The sequence below is a fragment of the Macrobrachium rosenbergii genome, chromosome 28 (genome assembly GCF_040412425.1).
Source record: "Macrobrachium rosenbergii isolate ZJJX-2024 chromosome 28, ASM4041242v1, whole genome shotgun sequence".
Taxonomy (NCBI): Eukaryota; Metazoa; Arthropoda; class Malacostraca; order Decapoda; family Palaemonidae; genus Macrobrachium; species Macrobrachium rosenbergii.
The window spans coordinates 15,882,362-15,890,000 of NC_089768.1; the positions used below are offsets into that span (position 1 = coordinate 15,882,362).

Here is a 7,639-nt window from a genome sequence, read left to right on the forward strand (position 1 = left end):
GCTTTTAGCTTCCTTTGTCGATGCTATTCTCGATCTCCTATTGGTTGCACCACGTGCCGTCACTACAATGCATAGCTCCCTGGGACGTCAATTTGCCTACAGGATGTTCTCTCTCCCCTTCCACGACGCTATTCATCTCCCAGTCCCTCCTCATCTCTCCTTTCCTTGTTTTTATAATTTGTTACCTCCGCTGAAAGGGTTATGTTTTAATTCGATTGGCTGTCGGTCTCCTGGTCCGTTTGATTTAGGGTTACGTGGAAATGATTCAATACGCTTTTTTTTCCAATTCGTTTATAATACCAAGATCTCTGTCTTATTTACTGTGTGTGTGTGCTTTTATTAGTCCTTAACCTTGATCAAGTTTCCTTGTAAGATTTTACCATTTGCACGTATAATAACCTTCACCAGCCCTTCTCTAGTTTGATTTATTATACACAATACACCATTTGCAAATATAATAGCCTTCATGAACTCTCCTCCAATTTGGTCACATTCTACAAAAAAAAAAAAAAAAAAAAACGTGTAGTATACATTTCTTGAATGTTGATAATTCCCAGACAAATACCCCTTTTAATAAGAACTCAATTCATACTCCCACCTTTCCATCCTTTCACGTAATGTACTTGGGTCCAACTTCATCTGCTGAACCACTGAAGACAAGTATATTCCCCCGCTTTGATTATCTCAAACACTTTTCCTACACAACAGGTTTAAAAATTGTCTCTTCACCTTTTTTCATGAAGAGTTCCTGCTTCGCACATTATATAAATAAATAAATATATATATATATATATATATATATATATATATATATATATATATATATATATATATATATATATATAGTGATTGTGTGTACTTGAAATGTTACATAAAAAATATCTTTCTATACCAAGGGACTTGTCATAAGTTAATACGATGACGGCCCCTACTACTTACCTGCCACTTGCATACATTCACGAATCAGACACAAAACATCATGACTTTAAGTTGCCCTTCAAATCTCGATCAATACGCTTCTGTGTCAAAGTCCGAATAGCGTATTTAAATGGCAACACACGTGCCCACGTCGAACAAAAGCTCTTTCAAAAATAATGTAGGTACAAGGCCAATTCCCCGCTGTTTTGAAGTCATACAATTAGTCCAACTACCATAACAAACAAGGAGTCATGAAAAATGATTGAAGATATGCTTTTGAGGGGGCAATCATCCATGTGCTATTTTTAGCTATATCTGCTTTATCCTTTAGTGATGCTTCTGAAAAACTTCTTTTCATGTGGTTACAGATAAGAGACGAGACGAAAGTCGTCAAACATCATCTGATTCCCTACATTGGCCAGAAGTCACCAACCCACGGAACCAATTGGAACTACTGATGACATTATGTGACCCAACTACTGGCCATTCCAACATACGTCACCAAGAAATTTCGCATTTGAGACACACACACACACACACACATACAAAAAGGGCAGTCAAATTGCAAAAAGACGATAATAACTACCATGTACACCCTCTAACCACAGAGTCAAGGATGAACCAACTTTTCAGAAAACTTGCCCAAGATTAGCTGCTTCAAAGACATCAACAGCACGTTGACTTCCCTACAAAATTATTGCCCCATTTACATCTGTCATGTCTTCAATCTACACGATTTATAATTGCTAAGGTAGCTGTGTTAAAGTTACTATTACAAGGACACTGCCCAACCCTAGAGGGTACCAATAGCGTACCATGTCCCACCCAGATCTTACCTTCTTAATTCACCTTGGGCGCCTTCCTCTGACCTGACCTGGGGCCTCTTTTCCCTAGGCCAATACAGTCACTATACCCAGTTCTGGGAGATGCTGGAAATTAGGACTAGCATTCTCACAGTTGTCGTGGCGTGACAATCACCAAACAGCCAACGACATATAGGGTTTTGAGCACTTGATCTGTTATCCTCCGTTGAAAAGAATTATAAGAAAATCATAATGTTTTGAATCCACATTTTATATATGTATGTATGTATATAAATATATAATTATACACACACACACACACACACACACACATATATATATATATATATATATATATATATATATATATATATATATATATATATATATATATATATATTCTTTTGTTCTTACCTGAAGATATATGTATTTGTAGTAGCAGCAGAGACCTCTCAACTTCTCACATTCTTCACACTTTTGATCCGCTTAGATTCAAGGCTTTGTAGTGGCAAGCGTATTCAGAAACTGTGAAGAAGTAGAGGAGTTATAGTGGATGCTATACACACACTGTATGTGTGTATATATACAGTATAAAAATATTATATATATATATATATACATATATATATATATATATATATATATATATATATATATATATATACATGGCTTCTAAATTTCCTCACTCCCTCACACCTCTTCCTCCTCCTCCTTCGTCTTCTTTTCCTCCTCCCCCTCTCTTAACCAACAACACAAGTGCGACCCTCTCCTTCCAGAAACTTTGGCCCTTGGCACTTTCTTCCGAATGATTTATTTCGCAATGCCACAGATGGCACTTCTTCCCTCTCTTTGTTTTCCTGTGTACAACATCATCTTCGAATTTTGAATGTCATCCATTAGTTTAAGTTGATCCATCCAACGGATTATGTATATATTCTCATACATGTTATACATTATATATCATGTATGAGAACGGCCCAAAAATTTAAGTCTCGTGATTTTTTGTTATGGTTAAAAGATGAACAGTTGAGTGCATATTTATGCATACATATATACATACACATATACATATGTGAGTCTATATTTACATGACTACAAATATACAAATGTATATACAAATGTGGAGTTTTAACCATATTTGAGAACGTTATTAATAGCGGCTTCTGTCAAGTGTACTATGTATGAACACTGTTGTGACAAAAACTCACTACAAAGACTTTTCTGTAAACAAGACAAATGCTTTCAGTAAACAATGCAACGTTTGTTTGGGCGTCGGTGCCTAGTCTATGAATACTGTAACATCAGCTGACGGCAAATAAGCGATCAGTAAACCGTGCGCACAAACCTATTTAAGTAGGTCAAAGTCTAAATCGCTTCCCTGAAAACAACGGGCGAAACGGTACGTAATTCCAAAGTGCTACAGCGACTACACACGGTAAACAGGTTATTGAAAAAACAGGTCTTGAAATGCTTCCTGGTGGTAAGGTACCAACTATTAGATGTTTAACCGAGCACAGTCATCCTTTGGAAATTCCTGCCTTTCGGCGCTATTAATGTCCAAAACGGATTAAATTTCAGTGATTTATTAGTAAATTACGACATAGAGAGCAGAAGGACAGGAGACGAGGTGCCTGTCTGGCTGTGTTAGGGAGGAAGGGTGGCCCCTGTGGGTGTCCTGGGTTTCTGACTAGGACCCGGGAGGGAGAGAGCGGGGGGAGGCAAGACGAGATATCGAGTGTAGGGCGCACGAGGCCAAACACGTGTGGCTGCTGGCTGGCTGGCTCGTTGGGGCAAGCGAGCCGGTTGCTAGTTGCCTATATAGAACTATATAACCCCATACATTTTTTTTTTTCACTAAAATGGCAATGAGATTATTACTCATGATACAAGACACGAAAGCTACTTTGATTCTGTATTGCATGTACTGGTGGGGGAGGGGTGGGTGGGATACGAGAACTGAACACCGCGAGACGGCGTCCACTGCCAAAAGATGGCAGCACTTGACCAAGGCGTGTGGAATTACTTGATTACAAAGAGGAAAAACAAAAATAGCAAGGTCTCAGAAATGCAGTGTATGTCGTCATTAAAGTTATTTTCCAGGTAATGACCTGCTATCGATCTTAAAATAAAATGGAATTTCACACGAAACAAGATAGCGATGAGGACAAGTTCGCCCCGCCCATTTCTGTAAAGGCTTTGCCATTTCTTTCCAAACAAGAATCCCGGAAGAAACTCCCAACATTGAAAGACACCAATTTCAATTTATTGTTCAACAATCTGGTTTGGGCCTGTGCTTATATATTCAGTATTTATTGTTCAACAATCTGGTTTGTTGGCCTGTGCTTATTTAACACCGATACTTGCGACTCCAGTCTGATATATATATATATATATATATATATATATATATATATATACTTATACGTGAATTTCATATTAAGCGTTTGTAGCTTCATGATTGTATAAAAATATAAAAATATATATATATATATATATATATATATATATATATATATATATATATATATATATATATATATATATATATATATATATATATATATATATATATATAGTTAGAACAGAGGTCAAAGAATACTAGAAACTTCATTCTTCGACACAACGTAAACCGAAAGAAATTCTAGGAATTTTAAAAGCTGTTAGAGGTTTTCATGCTTTTGCCAAGGACCCACACAGCATCTGACCGTAACTAGAAATTCCGTTAAAAAATCAGCATTTTTTTTCGTACTTCCTTCAGGATACAAGATGCATTTTGGCCCTGGACGTATGAGCGTCATAGCTGTTGTTAGTTTTCCGTTAAAGAAACTATTGTGCCGGCTTTGTATGTCCGTCCGCACTTAATCTGTCCGTACTCACCTCTTAAAAACTACTGAGGCTAGAGGGCTGCAAATTGGTATGTTGATCATCCACCCTCCAATCGTAAAACATACCAAATTGCAGCCGTTTAGCCTCAGTAGTTTTTATTTTACTTAAGGTTGAAGTTAGTCATAATCGTGCTTCTGGCAATGATATTGGATAGGCCACCGCCGGCCGTGGTTAAAGTTTCACGGTTCGCGGTTCATCCAACATTATACCGAGACCACCGAAAGATAGATCTGTTTTCGGTGGCCTTGATTATACGCTGTAGCGGCTGTACAGAAAACTCGATTGCGCCGAAGAAACTTCGGCGCATTTTTCACTTGTTTTTGTTTGCATACGATACTAACGGGATAATCATACCTTTCACTTTAGGAGGGAGGAGTTTACCTCCTTTGAAAAGGACTCTCGCGAATTAAAACTATAATATAAGGAAATGTTACTGTTTTCTCCCAGTGTAATGCATGTATCAATAAAAAACCAAAACAACAATGACTGTACAAATTAACATGTTAAACGTATAACAGTTATATGTTTGGAGATGTCCCTTGCGCCAGAAAGTGTCTTCATGTAGATTGCAAGATGTCACATACAAAAATATCATTATCAACAATAGTCATCCGAATCCCTCCCTTTCTCTCTCTCTCTCTCTCTCTCTCTCTCTCTCTCTCTCTCTCTCTCTCTCTCTCTCTCTCTCTCTCTCTCTCATACCGACTATAAAAGAACAGAGTGGAGGAGTGTAAGAACTCTGAATTGAAAAATAAAAAATTTCAACCAAAAGACATACAAACTGAAACAAACCAATACAGCTCCCTAACTACATGACAGAGAGAGAGAGAGAGAGAGAGAGAGAGAGAGAGAGAGAGAGAGAGAGAGAGAGAGAGAGAGAGAGAGAGAGAGAGCTTCCGGGCTTATCCCCGCACGTTTTTGGCCAGTTTTCAGGGCCTACATAGAGATCGCAAAATTTCTCCGAGTGACGCTTGGCCAAGTTCACCAAAACGTGCCAGGAATATTAATTCATTTTTCGTTCTCATTTGCCAATGTAACTAAACAGGTCAACGTATCGAGGTTCAAACTTTACCTTCTTCATGAGAATTAAAGCAATGGATGACTTCGTGAATTTAGGCATAAAAAGGCACACAAACGACCCTCAGAAGTCTCCAGGATACAAAACTCTGCGGAATGACCAACCCACGTTTCATTAACCTACGGCTGTTGACAAATATTTTTATTTATTATATATATACCAATAATAACATGCTGTGTTCTACTGTACTGCATTGCGCATGGAAACTAAAAAGTAATAATGACTATAACAACAGATAAATACATAGAAATACAATCCATTTAGAGAAATGTTTACATATACTTTTTGTCCAATATAAGAGGCCCTAGTCATCCTATTTTCTGCAGTTCTTCTTCAGATGAAGTTGCTGGGCCCCTGCCATTTCTGTGACTCCCAAATAACGCTGGTGTCCATTTAGGATACGGTCGACTGAAGGCAAGTCCGGATCAAACCAATGGCATTGCAAGCCCGTGCCAACTGCTGTATCACTGAATTGTGCCACGATATATATATATATATATATATATATATATATATATATATATATATATATATATATATATATATATATATTATATATATACAAACACACATATATATATACGTATATATATTTGTTGAAAGTAGAAGACAGACGAGAGGCAGAGCTGAATGACACAAGAGTGAAAAGGAGTTAATAAAGTTTTGAGAATGCTTGTGGGAGTGACAGATGAGGTTGTAAGAAGGGCAACTAAGAAAATCAAGAATGAAAAGACAGAATAACAAGTATGCTTTTTTTTTTTTTTTAAGAAATTAAGGTTGATGACAGAAGGATTGATAAGGGTGGAACATAGTGGCTTTGGGCAAGGAATACTGTAGGGTGTGTGCATCCATAATTTATTATGATGCAGTTTTGTGATACACTTGAAAATAAAGAGAAAAAAAACTGCAGGTGCCACACATAGACAACGAAAAAGTACAGAACAGAATATAGAATTTAGGACAAAGGTCAATCGCCTAAAGGTCATTCAGCGCTGTAAGGAAAACTGACAATAAACAAGTATGAAAGGTGTCACAGGAGGAAAACCTAGCGGTTACAATCTGAAACAACTGTTAGGTTAGGTTGGAAAGTAAGATGGAAGTATGAGAATATAAAAGGAGATGCAGTAATGAAAGGGGTCGCCGCTAAGAGCCGAGGGGACGCTGCAAAGAATCTTAAGTGATGCCTCCCATGGGTCACGAAAAAGTAGATGATAAAACCATACGGAGATCAAGTGGAGGGTGTAGAGGAACTATGGTATCGAAGAAAGCTGGGAGAGACTGAGAGAGTTTTTATGAAGGAAGCAAATCGTTTGTGAAAATATGTGGAAGGGAAAGTGATGGATTTCGTATTCAAGTGGGTCTGGAACAAGAGTATGTAAAGATGGCATGGATTGAATAATGCGAGAGGTTGGAGAACCGACACTGACGTAGGTGCAAAGTTGTGGAATAAGAAAATGAAGCATGAACGGAGTATGGAATGGCAGATGTTTGCAGATGATACAGCACGTATTTAAGATAGTCACGAAAAACTGCAAACTCTAATGAAATAGTAAAAGTTATTATTATTATTATTATTATTATTATTATTAGATAACACATATTCAAATGGAACAAGCACACAGGGGCCATTGCCTTGAAATTCAAGCTTCCAAAGAATGTTGGTTTCAACCTCCCACTACAGACCCCACACTGCAGCAGTAACCGATCATGATACAGCGCCTGTGATTTTTCATCGCCCTGGGAGAGACGCAAACCCTCGACATCTGAGTGGCATGCCACGACACTAACCACTAAAGGAGAAAGTTGAGAGTACCTATGAACAAGAGTAAGGATATGAAGACAAATGGAAACCAGGAAGATTGGGCCGTAAATGTTGATATATGGTTTATAGAAAAATTGAAACAACTGGTTTTTATAGGTATTTGGGAGTAATTTTATATAATGGGCAGCGTTA

At 37.6% G+C, this 7,639-nt stretch overlaps 1 protein-coding gene across 6 annotated transcripts in view; it reads right to left on the reverse strand.

Annotated features, from left to right (window-relative positions):
- Nucleotides 1-7,639, reverse strand: part of LOC136854075 (transcription factor cwo-like) — a 220,957-nt gene that overhangs the window by 106,758 nt on the left and 106,560 nt on the right. The window lies entirely within an intron of this gene.